This window comes from Ambystoma mexicanum, chromosome 2q, assembly GCF_040938575.1.
Source record: "Ambystoma mexicanum isolate Mex_15411 chromosome 2q, UKY_AmexF1_1, whole genome shotgun sequence".
Taxonomy (NCBI): Eukaryota; Metazoa; Chordata; class Amphibia; order Caudata; family Ambystomatidae; genus Ambystoma; species Ambystoma mexicanum.
This window is the reverse complement of record NC_090924.1, coordinates 947369482-947384342: the sequence shown is the minus strand read 5'-3', so window position 1 is coordinate 947384342 and position 14861 is coordinate 947369482. Positions and strand designations below refer to the sequence as shown.

Genomic DNA, 14861 nt, shown 5'->3' with positions numbered 1-14861 from the left:
GTAGAGAGTGGCTGGGCCCAAGACCGAGGTCGGTGAGAGTGGCCCAGTTGCAGATTCAGTGCAGTTTCAGTGAAGAATTTAGCTGGGGAGAGGTAGAGAGAAAGCAGAAGCAAAGAGGAATGTTTTGAGGTGCTTCCGGAACCGGAGATAGTTATCCTCAAGTTTCAGGGAGGCAGGAAGGCTGTTCCAGAGGGAGGCCCCTGCCGCGGAGAGAGATCTACCCCCAGCTCATTGCTTCAAGAAGCGGCTGACCCTGAGGGAGTTGGAGACAGATGAGCAAAGGGCTCGGGAAGGAAGATATTTAGGAATAGAGAGTTGAAGGTATTTAGGCCCCAGGCCCCAGAAGGCCTTGTGGACAATGCAGAGGGTTTTGAACTTAATCCTCGCAGCCACTGGGAGCCAGTGTAGAGATTTCAGTCCTGGAGAGATACGGTCCCTGGGCTTGATATTCAAACAAGCCATATTTGGTACGGAAAGCGGTTTTCCACTCATCTCCGCTTCTGACCCGGACCAGGTGGTATGCTCCCCGAAGGTCTAATTTGGTACAGATCTGGGCATCTTTGACTTGGTCTAGCATTTCCGGGATAAGAGGCAAGGGGTGGCGGTTCTTCACGGTGATCTGGTTTATTGCGCGGTAATCAATACAGGTCCTCAAGTCCCCTTCCTTTTTCGGTACGAAGAACAAAGGACTGGCTGCTGGGGACTTAGATGGGCGAATAAATCCGTTTACAAGGTACTGGTCCAAATAGGATTTCAGGTGAAGGTTTTATGGTTCGGTGAGAGCGTAGATCCTGCCGCAAGGGATTTGTGCCCCGGGAATAAGGTCAATTTGACATTCATAAGGCCTATGCAGCAGCAATGTGTTAGCCTGGTCTTTTTGCAATACGTCCTGAAAGTCATGATATTCATCTGGCAAAGTATTAGTTACTCCTAGGGTAGAAGCTACAGTATTGGAAGTCTTGGAGATACAGAAGTCAGGTTCTGGCTCAGGAGAGTAGCAGGCCAGGGAGCAGTTGCCGGAGAAGGTTAATTTCTGTCCCCAACAGTCTATCAGAGGGTTGTGAGCAACCAACCATGGCATCCCTAGTATCAACCGGAACTGAGGTGCCTTAATAAGATCGAACGAAATACACTCCTGATGTCCATCCTGGCACAGCAAGGTTACTGCAGATGTGCACTGGGTTACTGGTCCGGAGGCAATTTCTGTCCCATCCAAGGTAGTCACCTTGTCCCTGGTAGACCTAGAACACAAAGGGAGCCCCATCTCTGCTGCCAACTCTTGATCTATATAGTTCCCAACTGCTCCGCTGTTGATGTATGCTTCTACGGCATGCATCTTTGATGATTGTTGGTGGTTTATTAAGATCACGGGTATCGCAAAGTGTGAGGTCAGTGGCTCTTTCTCATCACTCGACAAACTGACATCTACGGTTGCCGAGCTTGGTAGTTTTCCGATTCCTTAACTTCATCCTTTTCTGTGGCCCCGACTGTCCTCCTTGGGGGTTTTACCGGGCAGTCTTTCAGGAAAAGTCCTGATTTTCCACAATACAAACAAAGTTGCTGTTGTCTTCTTTTATCCCGCTCTTGTTTTGTTAATGGAGGTCCTATCCCTCCGACCTGAATGGGTTCTACGGCGTTGTCTGGCACCCATGGTGCGTTGTCTCTAGGCTGAACATAAACTACTCGAGAGTCTGCTTTGGACCGGTCTGCTTTTCTGTCCTGCAACCAATGGTCCAGCTGCACGACCAGATTTATGAATTCGGTACAGTCTCTTGGGGGATCAACTACCTGGGCCAAGACGTCCTTTAATTCACCTCGTTAGCCTCGATGGAATAACGTGGTTCTTTTGTTTTCTGGCCACCTGCTTCAGCAACCAGTCTATTGAAAGTTGCAATGTATGTTAACAAGTCTTGGTTCCCCTGCCGGAGAGATACGAGTTCATTATCCACTGCTTGTTCCTGGGTATGGTGAGCAAAAAGTTTTTCCATTTCTCTCTGGAAGCCCCCATAGTCCTTTAACAATGGATCATTATGGGTCACCAACGGCACCGACCAATCTGCTGCACTTCCACTCAAGTATGATAGGATGAAAGCTACCCGAGCTTGGTCATTTTGAAATGCCCCAGGGTGACAAAGGAAATGAAGGCGACACTGATTTATGAATGCAGCATACTTTCATGGGTCGCCCGAAAACCTTTCTGGTGGTACCAGGGGAACTGTTCCAGGCAGCGTGATCTGTACTGGTGTGGAGGTACAAGATGGTGAGATAGGATTTTGCATCGGTGGATTTCCTCCAGGCAGAGGAGTCTGACCTTCCTGCGATTGCAAGAATTGTCTGCTGATTTCGTCGGTGCACTCCTTGGTCACTATTAGGTCTCTTCGGAGTGCATTAGTCTATTGTCAGGCTGAATGAACCTCAGCACGAAGGTCCCCCAACAATTGGGCCAATTGCTCGATTTCCGATGTTTCCATGGCGCCCAGGTGGATTATGTATGTTAGGCTTTGCGCTCTGTTACGCTCACCTGGTATCCACGGGGACGCCACCCAGCCAGTTGGTCCCCAATGCCCTTCTCAATGGTTCCCTGGTGTGGTTCTCGGTGTCGATGGGATTCCGCCTGGAAATGAAGTCTACGTTAGGACTGAACGACCAAGGTAGGTTTTTCCCACCTCCCTTGTGATTGCAGCCCTTCTGGGTTCTCTTCTCACCTGGTTGTCAGAATTGGTGGGCTCACCGTCCTTCTCTCTGGGCAGGGGCGCGTTGTCTATGGTGTGTGTGTGCTGTCCAGTTACTTCACTGACTGCGGCCCTAGTAATGTCTTTCAGATAGGTCTTATTGCGAGTTTATGAAGTTGTTATTCTTGCATGCCTTTTCACTGTTCTAAAATGTCTCTTTTTATCACCCTTAGGTGCGCGGAGTGTCCGCTTGGAGAACTTGGTGGGCTGGTTTTTGCCGGTAAACGATGGTGCACAAAAGTGCTATGATGCGGTAAGGAGGCGCCTTGCGCAGCACAGCGATGTCTTGTCTTCACTGACCTGTGCTTTTCTCTTTTTCGTAGGTCGCGGTGTGCTCCCAGCGCGGATGGAGTTCCGGAGCTATGCCGGTCGAAAATCAACCAGCCAGGTAAGTCTCTAAGCGCTTCATGGTTGTAATGTCTCTTCTATCTCCTTTAATAATGTCTTTCTCCCTTTTTCAGGTCCTTCGATCCGGGCGGCAAACTCTTCAAACGGAGCTGCCCAGGAGCTGCGAGCAGTGAAGGATGGAGATTACAGGCAAGATTCTGCTGCTAACGATGTTCTTTGTTTTTTCTGCAGGTCCGGAATTCACCAGGCTCGTGAGAAAGCTGGACACGGTGAGCATCACGTTGCTAGTAGCAAAGTAACGCGAAGCGTGTTGTCTTATTCAGGTGTGGTTTAAATAGCCACTGCAAAGTAGGCCAGGTAAAGTAGTCCCTAGGCCACCACACCCAAAACACTATACCGCATAGCTTGGTTCTCGGAATCAAGCTATGTGGATGCCTCCATGTTGGCTGAAAGCCTAAAAAAGTAGTTCCACAAACAGATGTCTATCTTTGTTTATGAGCCTGGCGCCAAAGGCGCCAGGACTGGCCCCAAGAGGGCCTGAGAAATGGATGCCAGGCCTTATAAGCGATCTGAGTCCTGATTCCACCTGGCCAATGGGCTTGCCAGTGGGAATCAGGGCTGAGGGTCATGACAGTCTCTTCCAGGAACCTCCTTTATACACTCTTTAATACCTTCCTCCTCCTCTGCTATAATGTTGATTACATCCTCCTCCTGCCTAAACTCCTCCACTCCTTTGATATGACCCCCCTCTGCAAATGTCAATCTCCTTTGCACTCCCTCCACTGACCACATCTCCTTTAGATCCCCTCCAACCAACTCACTCATTCTCATATTGATCAATTCCCCCTCCTTATTTTCTACCACATCCTTACTCTCTGCAACCCCAGCTTCCTTTTCTGCTCACTAGCAACCTCTCTCTGTCTTCCTTCTTTTACTCCATTTCCTGTCCTTGCTCCACCAGACTCTTCCAATGCTCCTTCTCCATGTCCAATCTCTGGCTCTGCAGCTCCAAATTCCCTTCCATTGTTGTCCTGTGAGTTGGACTTTATATAGGGCGTAATCTGCATGACTGCAGCCAGATTCGTGGAAAATGCCTGAGCATGCTCAGTGACAGGTGTAGAGTGTGGATTTGTCCACCTGGAACATGCATTAAAAAGGGCTACCACACCTTGTAATGCAACCTGCAAAGGTCTTTCTTCTGGCAGGGTTTCAGCTGCTGCTCTTTCCCTATTTGCTTTTGGAGGCTTCCCTCCCCTTGAGGCTGTTTTGTTTTGTTGCTGTTTTCAGCAGGTTAGTCTTTCAGGTGAGAGTTCCTTTTGTGTTGGGTGGAGTCCATACAAAGGTTCCCTCAGAATGTCTGGTTGTTCCAGGGGTTGGGGCTGTGCTTCTTTCTGCTACCCTGTGTATTAATGAATAAGGGTTGTGAGTTCACCGTGACTGCGCCCTTTGGGCTATTGAAAGCACATGTGTGGGGGTTTAGTTCTTTGATGTAGTCTTCATGGCCCCAACTGTAAATATGTTATCCTAGACTGGTTTAGGTTTCCTTCTGAGGAACAGGGGATTATGGTAGATTTAGTCGTTTTCCATTACTTCTCTTGATAGAACGCAGGTTAGCTGGGCCTGTGACTTGTTCCCCAGAGTTCTACATTTCTTCTTGGACCTGGTTAGGGATTCTCACCTGTCTTGCTTACTCTGAATCCAAAGTTGACCCTTTCGGTTCTCGTCAAGGTTTCACTCTGATGAAGGGGGAAATTCTGGTAGTTGTACTTTCTGTCTACTGGCTTTTCAAAAACGAGCTAGTGACTTAGTATGGGGATATCACTGGTTTTGAGAACCTGGGGTGGCATTTCCAGGTCCATGTAGTAATGGCTGTGAGGTCACTGTGTCTCAGACTAGTTAAAATAAGTATCACTGAACACAAAACATTCATAATAAACAAGTAATCAAATGTGCCGTAAGTTGACCAGACACACAGCAGACGAAATACATTGGACCGTTATTGAACAAGTGGATGTCCAATGTATTGGAGGAAGCATTGGGCACCTTCTTTTGATCTCTTGATGAGCCAACAGGAATGGATCCACAGATTACAGAAGGACCAGCGGTGTCTGAATGAAGCCAAGGAATGGCATCACCTGAAGTCCTCTGATAATGTATGAGCCTGTTCCTATTGTGATACAATGATCACATTGCACCATGAGGGTGTACATGTATAGCAAAACGGAATATGGAAGATGATGGTAGGCGTAGACTTAGAAGCACTGCCAAGAACCATATTATGAAATCTTATGCCATTAAGGGCCTTACTATTAGTAGTATCATACGATTAAAACCTGTAGAATTGCCAAATAGCCCACATTTTACTACCTTTTACTACTTACCCTACTTGATATGAAATATGATATGATATATTTAATTTGTATTGTGCACATACACAAGTGTTTCATAGCGCAACGAGGCAAGGAAGGGGAACAAGGGAGGACAAAACAACAATCTTACTAGGCCCAGTGACATTGAGAACGCACAAGTGCAGGGGAGAGGGAAGGGGGACAGTGCAGGGGAGAGGGGAGAGGGTTGAGGTGGAAAGTGCTGAGCAACGGATAAAAACAACAAACGGTAGTGCAGCCAGCAAGGTGGGAAGTGCAAGGTTTAAAGCACAGACAAGGGGTATTAAAAAGCAGACAAGGGGTATCTAATACGTGCAAGGAAGGGGGATGTAAGGTTACAGAATGCAGACCCAATTGCAAGTGTTGCCAGGAAGCAGTGTGGGTGTGTGGTTGGGTGGGGAGGTACCTGGGCCCGAAATCAGAGGGTAGCCAGGTGCACAGTGCCAAAGAAGACAGATAAGCAGGGGAGAGGAAGAGCGAAAGCAGAAGCAAAGAGGATGGTCTTGATCTGCTTCCCGAACCGGAGATAGCTCACCTCATGCTTCAGGGTGGCAGAGAGGCTGTTCCAGAGGGAGGCCCCATCCGGGAAAAGAGATCTACCCCCAATAGTCCAGCCTGGAGAGAACCAGAGCTCTAGCGATTGTAAGATTCTGGGGGAAGGTGAGGTAAGGGAGAATACCTATGAGGAGGTGCAGTTGGTAGTTTGATTTATTAAAGACATCAGAGATGTGAGGAGAAAATTAGAGTGTGGAGTCGAAGATGTCACTGAGGTTCTTAGCATCACAGGTGGAAGCAGGAGAGGGCCAAAGGAGGCAGGCCAGAGAGTAACAGGAAAGGAGAGTGCAAGTGTGCCGATGAGGAGAATCTCAGTCTTACTGGCATTAAGGCAGAGATCATTAGCAGCACACCAATCCTGTATAGCAGACAGACAGCCAGAGATGAGAGAAGGCAAAGAGGTGGCAGAGGGAAGTCTGTAAACGAGCTGAGTGTCATCCGCATAGCACTGAATATTGGAGCAGAGAACGGCAATGCAGTGGGCAAGGGGTGCTAGGTATTGGTTGTACAGCCAGGGAGAGAGGTTAGACCCATGGGAAACACCACAGGTAGAGAGTGAGATAGAGCAGAGGAAGGACCCAAGTTGGGCCTGGGAGGGTCGATCATAGAGGAGAGAGGTCAGCCAGGCCAGGGCCTGATCAGTGATACCCAGGTTATCACGGAGACAGTTGAGCAGGATAGCATGATTGACAATATCAAAGGCACACTACTCACCTTCTACTACTTGTAATAAGGACCTTAATGTGGAAAAAACTCCAAACACCCAGCACTCCAAACATAGTGAAGCTAATAACCTGGTACATCAGGCTTGGGAAACAGCCAGTCTCAATGGTGATGAAATTGTTAAGCCAGGGAGAGATACGGCCATGCTTGGCGAAACAGAATTGAGTCCACACCAAACCGAGAAGTTCCTGGAAAATGAAAGCACCAAGCCCCTATAATAGGGAGAAACACTTATCTTCAGGCACAGCAAGGTAATCAGGAACATGGCACCTCTTCAAACTGGCCAGACACTCACACATACCAACCCATATTCTGACTCTCTCCTCTGCACCAAAAAAATAATAGAATGCAGCTATCCCTCATGATTAACTTCGGCCTACCTGGACACATAATTAAACACCACCATGCACCCCTCAACTGCCTTTAGAACGCATCTATACCCCACGAAAAAGTCAGCCTAGCTGCACACATAATGTCATATATAAACACCACTTATGCACTAATGCAGCTACCCAAGACAATTTCAGACTAGCTGCACACATACTACTGGTCTCACACAACTCATAGCGTTATAATGCAGCTACCCACCTCACATTTCTGTCTAGCTGCACACATACTAAGTGCAAACATGCACTACTTACCACCCTACTTTTTCCACTAAACTGGACTACGGTCGCCGAGCGCATTCAATCCACAGTGTGTTGAGATCATACCTATAGTGAAAGACATTATACAGCGAAGCAGAGTGGAGTCAAGTGGAAGGAGCAGTCTGTGCAGCAAGCAGAGTCTTTTCACGCTGCTGGTGGAAAAAGGAGGAGCTATCAAAAATCCCTGAATCTCGCGGAGCGAAGCGGAGTGGAGTCGAGTGGACGGAGCAGTCTGTGCAGCAAGCAGAGTCTTTTCACGCTGCTGGTGGAAAAAGGAGGAGCTATCAAAAAGCCCTGAATCTCGCGGAGTGGAGTCGAGTGGAAGGAGCAGTTTGTGCAGTCCGTGCACATCCGGGATGGCGGACTGCGGTGGAGCGCACACTGAACTGAGCGTGGAAATCTCCTAAGGAAAACAATGGTAATTCTACATCCGTCCCTGTAGTGGCGCAACTTCCATGCACCTGTAAATATTTGCCAACAGTGGGGAGTTACTGTCCTTGACCCGATATAGCCAGTTGCGGCTCGATTGAATCTCAGGGCAATCTTTGAGGGACAGTATTCATATTTTACCTATCTGCTGTGGAAGAACTTGATCTGCTAAGTATATCTTGAGGCTTTAAGGAGTCAAATCGTGCTTTCATCAAATTGCTAAATGAGTGGGTAGTGTTTCTTTAAACCCGTGAAACCACTCATTTGAATCTATAAAGGAAGAGAAAGGGGAGGGGTTTCTAAATATGTTCCGCTCTCCCATCTACAGCCCCCTGCAGTGGTATTGGCGTGTGTTTGGAGTGAAGGGGCCAGTCATTTCACGCCAATGCAACAGTCTCTTGAACAAGGAGTAGCAGTGTTTTCAAGAGTTGTTGGGAACTAAGGTTTGTACGCCTTTGTGGTCACTGTGTATGACCTATCAATGCTTTAGTGCCTAAATCTCTGTACCTAGACTCGGGGACTGTTAGCCTCCTGCCTTTGACCCGAGATCTTTGCTTTGGAAAGAGAAGCAGTTGTAAAGCAAGTTTTCTTTTACCTGGTTAACCTCCCCCTACAGAACATCTAACTTGGGGACTGCGGGCTGGTGGCCTTTGACCCAAGTATTGAGGTTACCTACGCCTCTCTCCAAATGTATGATCTTCAAAGTGCCTCCCAGGGAGTGCAAGCCAGCTGTAACATCCTGAACAATGCTAATGAGGTTGGCAGGACGACTCAGGGATGGGGGGACAAGTTCAAGTCTCTTTAAGCAGTATAAGTCGGAGGAGTGTATTTCTCTCTCCTCCTAGCATCAATCCATCAGATAACTTGTCTCCAACGGGATCTGGTATCCAGAAAATGTCGGCAGTGGCCAGACAGGAACTGGGTGAATTGACTCTGCTGAATCATCCCATCTGGGCCCTACATCAAGGAAATCTCGACTACACGTTAAGGACGACGACCACCAGGAAGAATGTGATCCTAAATCATATTGTGGTACCAACAGAGTCAGCGATGAATTGTACTGCAGATGATCTTCCCAACCAGGGGGCAGTATCTGTACAACCCGAGGACTCCCAAATTCAATCCACTCTTAATCTCAGTAAACCAAGAGATGAAGTTCTTCTTGAGTTGGAAATGGTCTTTCCAGGAAATGTATTGCATGACTCAAATAGGACTCGAGGAGAAAAGGGTCTGGAACAGGGAAAAGGACTTCCTCACCAAAAGCCCACCATTGTGACAACTAACCCTCAAATGATGTGTAATCAACAACCAGTTTATGTATCTCAGGAACTCGTGCCTCCCACAATAACAGCCCTAAACTGTGTCCTAAATTCTTTGGTCAAGGTTTTTGAACATTTAAAAATAGAAGTTCAACAGCATACAGGCATATTGTTGGAGGTCACAAAGGACCTGGAGATAAATGAAATGACTATGGTGGCCCTAAAATCTGCTATTAATGAAATAATGGGTGAATCTTTGATTGAACTCTGTAAAGAAACTAAAGAGCAATCAGCAAAAATGAAGCACTTGACAGAATTGTGTGGGGATTTAAAAAAGGACTTGGTGATTCTATTAGAGAAAGCGGAACTCCCTGACCAAAGTGCAGAGGGAAGAAGTAAAGTAATTTCCCCCAATGCCACTTTAGATCCGATTTTAAATGATCGTCCCTTATCAGCTTCTGTGATGGAGGAGTTTATACAGTTGGCTCTTGTGGTAGACCTTCAGTCCCCTCAGGAAGATCTGGAGAAGGGGCAGTTAATAAATATATCATCTTCGGGCTTGGATATGGAAGTGCCCAAGAAAAAGAAACTGAATGGAAAATCTAAAAAGAGAAGAAAAAAAAGGGCGAGAGCAACAAATGAAATCCCTAACTTGCCCAATAGTAATCAAGGCAAACGGAAGAGGAACCATCAGACTGATTCCAATCGATTCTTCCAAAAATCAAAGGAAGGTCTGAGTAAGGAAGAAAACATGCAGAAAGACAAGGAACCCACAATTGGCCAAGGAAAAAAGGGGAAGAAGATTCCTAAATCAAAAGGTCCTAAGGATCATAAGCTTACTGGAAATGGGGAAATAGTGAAACCAACAGTAGGGAGTCAAAGGGAATCAATTGACCCACCAAAGAAAATTGCTCCAATTTTCCTAATAGCCAAACGAAAAGGCAAACCTGTCAAGCCCCTGGTAAAAATTGCCCCCATCTTTCTGAAAAAGACTAAAAGTGGAGATTCTGAAACTTTGGGGAAGGTCCCCATTGTCATCAATAAAGAGGACAAATCTCAAACAGGGGATGTGAATAACAGATGGTGTGAAGGTCTTTCCCGCCTAAGGAATGAAATTAATCCACAAGTGCAACAGGCTGTCGTTGGATTGGAAAATGGGAATGGTTCAAACAATACAACAGAAGTTCCCAGTAGGAATAGCAACCTGGTAATGGACCCGCAGAAAAGACCTAGAATGCACAAACAAGTTTCAGATCTCAACGTTTTTTTCTCAAGAAAATTACCTGTTATGCAAAACAGGATACCGTTGAATCATTCAACGATCTTGTCAGAAATGAAGACAATTCCCGCTCTGAAGTACGTTACAACAGCAGACATTGAGGTTGTGAGCCTCCCTTTTGATTCCGACACAAACACTGCTGAAGTGGTGTTAAAATCAAGACTCGGCTTGGATTTAATCCCAGGTGAGGCCGGGGCATAGGACCAAAGGGGATTGAGGATCTCACAGGTCTGCCCTGTATCAACAACTTTACAATAATTGAACCTTCAGAATCAAGAACAAGCATTGGTTGCGAAAAGTAAGGAGGGAAATGTTCCAATCCGACCGAACATGTGGGAAATGGTTCCTTAGATAATCTCACAAGTCTTCCTGAAAATGGGCATGACTCAGCAGAAGCTCTAGTAAAGACTCAGATTAATGTACTGTCATGGAATGCCAGAGGATATGCCTCTTTTTCTGAAGAACCCAGGAAAACCCAAATATTTAAGACTTTTGATTTATTTTTGTTCCAGGAGACTTGGATAACCAGTTTGGTGGGGTTTGATGGGTTTTTGACTTTCCAACAGTTGGCACAGGGCTCGGCGGATGGTAGACCAACAGGGGGTCTGTTTATGGCTTGTAGCAATGATGCTTTTAATGCCTCAAGAATTCTATCAGGGCATTTCGATGGTGAGAATAACGAAAAGAGGCATCAAAGTGGTACCGAGTTGGATAGTTGCAAATTTGTATTGGAACCCAATGTTTACCCTTTAAATGAGTTCCTGCAATCTCTCTCAGACTGTCTAGTGGAGTGTTCCTCGCAATATCCAGCAGATGAAATACTTATTGCTGGAGATCTCAATGTATCTCTACATTTGATCAATTTTCAGGAAATTCCCATCCTAAAAGTAGCAATGGTACAACCTGGGTAGACTTTATGCGCTATTGGGATCTCTGTTTGTTTAATGGTAATATTTGGGGGGACATTCCGAATGCACCGACCTGGCACAGGGGAACATCGTTCTTAACAATTGATTATCTTTTTGCCTGCAGAAACATTTTTGACAGTTGTTTAAGATTTCAAATAGGTGAGGGAAAGAGTGATGATCATGCAATGCTAAAGGAAACCCTGTGCTTTGAAGGTGATGTAGTGGTACCTTTTTATTATCATAAATTTTTTACCAACCGGGCAAGGAACTACATTAGGAAATTTGATAGAGGGGGGAAAGTGCTCAATCATGAATTGAACGCAGTGGTTGATCAACTCTCTGACCAACAATTGTCGGAACATTGTAACCCTGGGGTTTTTCTCTCTTTTCTTTCTAAATTGACCTCATCAGATGCTCACATTCAGAAACCACACAAGATCCACAAACATACTTACAATGTTTATAGAACAAAAGAAAAAGCTAAAACAGCAAAGAGGGATGTTAAGGAGATCTCACCGGGATTTAGAGTCCTACAGAGAAGGTGTTAGAATCCTCAATAATAACTACAGAAATTAGCTTTGCTCACATAGGCATCTTGGATTCCAGCAAGATGGGGAAAGAATGATTTGTGTGCTTTCTCTTAGAAACTCCAGAAACATTTGGACAATGGTTAGAATGAATAACGACTCTCTGGTTCAGAAAAGGGATTCGATTATACAAGAACAGGTCTGGATTGATCATTTCTTGAAGGTCTTGAAGGTTTATGGTTCTTTGGATACATCAATCTCTGAGAGAAACAAAACAATATCTAAGTGGTCACTTTCTTTCACTAATTCAGACCTCGAATTGTTGATAAGTAAATCATCCTCCTCCTGAGCGGTGGGCCCGAATGGCCTTAGTAACTAGATTCTCAAAAGGGACCCACTGACTTGGGCGTGGGTGTTAAAACAACTATTTGACAACATAATTTTCCTGAAGGCATTGCCAGAAACGTGGAAACAGTCCATTGTCACAACAATTTACAAGAAGGGTGACCGATTACTGGCTTCAAATTATCGTCCAATCTCCCTCTTAGATGCTAACAGTAAAATCTTTGTCAGCCTCATATTGGGGCAGTTGGAAACCTGGGCTAAAACCAAAGGAATATACTGAGGCAGCAAACAGGCTTTAGGAAGGGATTATCAACATCACTTAATGGCTTAGTTCCTAGCTGCCTAAGTGCAAACTCTCTCCAAAAGGGTGGCCCTCCCCTTTTTGGGTCATGGATCGACCTCTCACAGGTGTTCAACACAATTAACAGGAACTTATTGTGGAAGAAATTGGATGCCTGCGGGGTCCCTCCATGCCAACTATCGATCCTGAGAGAGCTACATCACGATAAATCCATGCATGTGAGGTTATCTAGATCTGGGCTACTGTCAAGCCCTATCAGGATTGAAAGAGGAGTTTGTCAGTGATGTCTGATAGCTCCCCTTCTATTTATTCTCTTTATGGCGGACTTATCCAGATGGCCGCAGGAGATAGGCCTAATAGTATGGAAATACAAAAGTTAATTGATTATCTTATGCGGATGATGTTGTAGTCCTAGATCATTCCCAAGTTGGGCTGCAGCGTCTTCTGTCCACACTGGAGATCTATGCTCGAAGTAATAATGTATCCATCAATCCCACAAAGTCCAACATACTGATATTCAAACATCCGTGAAAGGTAGTTAAGACCTGTACCTGGAAATGGACCAGCTACCGATAGAGATTGTGTCTGAATTAACTTACTTGGGAGCCTTAATTAAATCTTTCCCAACGAAGAGTAGTCTTTTTCTATCTATTGACCTAAAAATTCTGAAATTGGGAGCACAAATGAAAATAATTCAATCTAAATTCTGCACATTTCCTATATTGCCGCTTGTGAGTTTCTATATAGGAAACGTAGTTCCTATAATTCTGTTTGGTTTGGATTATAATTCAATATCTATGGATTTGGCATGGGATATAATAGAAGCCAAGCTGTGGAAGTGAACTCTGGGTTTAACTGATTGTGTCCCAATAATCTGCCTCAGATACGAACTAGGCCTTTCATCCCTTAGATCATGGATGGAGTGGAAGTGGATCTCACTCTATAGACTAATCTTAGACCTTCCGAAAAGAGCTCTTTGTATAAGAATGTGTCTCTCTCAATGCAGCGTGTGAATAATGGGTTTCTGGTTAAATTTAAGCTAAAATGCTGTGAGATATTGACTAGGTCTGACTGTTGTGCTGATCTCCTTGTTCAAAATTCCTTAAAAGTTAAAGAAAAGATGAAACAGTGTGATTGGATAGGCATGATAGACAGTATGAAGAAGGTTAAGCGATCAGCCTCTTTCACAGCGATGGAAAAACGACTGGCGGTTCTGCCTGCCTACTTAAAAAAATCATCTGACCCATATATAAGAATGTCTTTTCTGAGATTTCGACTAAACCTACTTCCTACTCTAGAGATATTGTCCACTGGAGACAAGGAAGGGGCGACTAGTGCCATCTGTGACAAGTGTGACAACAAAGAATGTCAATTAAACATCTATTATCTAATTGCACTGGCACATGGAATGTGAGGTCCCAAAGACTCAGTAGGTTTGTCCATGATGCAAGCTGGTTAAACACCGATGAGTTTTGGTGTAGATTATCTTCAGGCAATGAGAGCTTCCTGTCTGTAGAGGTGGCTAGCATTCTGAAAGAACTTAAATTGATGGTAAATTGATAATTTCATGGTTGGGGAAAAGAGGTGTGATTAAGAAGCTTTTTTCATTTTTATTAATTTACATTATGTAATGTATTATGAGTTTCGCTTCTCTTTTCTTATGGTGGTTTATGTTTTAACTTCTTTTCTTATGTCTTTAAACATATGAATGCTATGATTCGTTATGCACAAATGTGATTGTGTATATTGTCCTATTTTTTTACTTATAAACGTATGTATTTGTTAAATGTTAAAAGTAAAAAAAAAATGGCTATTACACAACAAATAATTAAAGAAAAAAAAGAAATACATTATACAAATGCCCAATAACATAACGTAACAACATAACATAACATAACATAACATGGTCCTTGGCAGGGCTTCTAAATCCATGTCTACTATCATTTTCCAGAAGACTTTTTACAAAGCATTTGTGCAATGATGGCACAAAGTGCTGATCGCATCAAAGTACGAGCAGGCCCATAAACGACCTGCCTTTATTCAAGATTTGATTAGTTGCATATCACGTGCAGCAAGCGCATTCTGTTTGTTAACTCTAACAGGAGGAGCAACACATTGTGGGACAATGGGAGCTGCAATGGAATTTCATAGTTAGCCATGTTAATTACTTCTTTGTAAAATATAAGTCACTATATATATCACTATATCCATTCAACAATTCCCCAGCTTCATCAGCAGTCTCAATGGGTAACTTTTTATTATTTTGTTTTCAGGTGTTGGATTTTTATTTTGGAAAAACAGCCCCGAATTTTGTAACTATGCGTGTTGTGTACAATAAAGTCTAGAAAGCGATTTGCTGCATATGTTGTTAGTTATCGCATGCCTGCACTCTTTTCTCAATCACACAATCTTTATGTATAT

The 14861-nt window shown here is 44.6% G+C and overlaps 1 protein-coding gene across 1 annotated transcript in view; it reads left to right on the top strand.

Annotated features, from left to right (window-relative positions):
- The window catches only part of DNAH11 (dynein axonemal heavy chain 11), a 4227155-nt gene that overhangs the window by 1411749 nt on the left and 2800545 nt on the right, over nt 1-14861 (top strand). The gene's annotated exons all lie outside the window — the stretch shown is intronic.